This window comes from Morone saxatilis, unplaced genomic scaffold, assembly GCF_004916995.1.
Source record: "Morone saxatilis isolate NCDOM2014 unplaced genomic scaffold, NCSU_SB_2.0 Contig4, whole genome shotgun sequence".
Taxonomy (NCBI): Eukaryota; Metazoa; Chordata; class Actinopteri; family Moronidae; genus Morone; species Morone saxatilis.
In genome coordinates this window covers 7,569,458-7,570,915 of record NW_023339984.1, presented here as the reverse complement: position 1 = coordinate 7,570,915, position 1,458 = coordinate 7,569,458, and positions in this window count along the sequence as shown.

Below are 1,458 nucleotides of genomic sequence, written 5' to 3'. Positions count from 1 at the left end.
GTCGTCATAGCAGCCAGGTACATTGAAATACGGTGGTATGGCTCTGTTCTGGGACCTCCTTGCCCTTCCACGTGCCATTTTTGGAGGTATTTTTTGCTATGAAGAGTGCAATCGAAGGGCTGGTGTCAGTATCATCTCTGGGCATTTAGTGGAGGGACTGGTCTGGGATTAGCTTGGCACAGGGACGAGAGCTGGGTCTAGCATCAGCCAAAAGAGGAAGAAGACAACTTCTGGCAACTGCACAGTTGTCTTTTCTGTATGTTGAGTCTTTGTAACTGGCTAGCTAACCACTGGTGAACCTATATTAAGGAATTACATGTTTTTAAAGAACCTGAAAGGTGTTTGAACCCTGCAGCTTCACTATAGGGATGGAGTGCTGCGTGCAGTCGCTAGGGCTAACGTTATAGCTAGCTGTAGGTGGTGAGTAAATCTATCTAATCTAATATCTCTTTTTACATGTGTTAAATATAGTAGATGTAACATGTAGGTGTGGCAATTGTTTCAATTGCTGATGGGTAATTAGTAAAGTAATGTCATTTCATTCATACAATATTGACCAGTGGAGCTTTAATTGGTAATTTCTGACAATTATTATGTAACACTGACATAATATACAGTATTCGATTAGCATGTATCCAAATGTCATACTATTGTGTCTTGCTATTGTGACAATATGCATTTATTTACGTTTAGAATGTGTGTGTTATCCATATCATTTATTTCCACACAGCTCTGATATGAAGCTGACTGAAACAGTTGGACAGCTAGTTCTGGTATTGTCACCTTCACATAAATCCCTGACATGGCTGTCTGGAGATATTTACAGATAGAGAAAGCGTCAGGGGACGGCAAAGTGCTGAGATAAACCTCCCCTCACCCCCATCCATTTTTATATCTGAACCCATAAATATAAACATATACATTCATATTTGCCAAATCGGTATGGAGGCTGAGATGCATGGCTGGCGACAGGAGGAGGAGACGCAAGAAATAATCCATCATGCCCAGAAACTGAAATAGCAACCCTAAACCTCTGTGGACATCCCAGGCTGTGTCTTCTGGCCTAAGAACAGGACTGCACGGATGCTTTCTATAGGACCCTTGAGCTGCTCAAAGATTATGGGATGAGAAAAAAACAAAAAATACCCTCTTCGTCTGTTCTCCAAGCTTGGCTGAGGTTCTTATTGCCGACTATGTATCCATTACTGCTTTCCTCTGGTGCCCCCGCATCAATACGGCCCCGAGAAAATCTGGTGTGGCGGCACCTTCCATTGACAAAGCATGTCTGGGTGGGTCGATAGTGTATTAATATGGGACAATGGTGCTAGCCACGTGTGGCTCACACCACTAGGCCATATCGGAGTCTCTAGCACGCCCAGTGGCTGTGTGAATGGCCTTGAGCTCCACTGGGGCAGTGGATGCTTCTTGTATGTGTCTTTGTGTTTGTGTGTGTGTGTG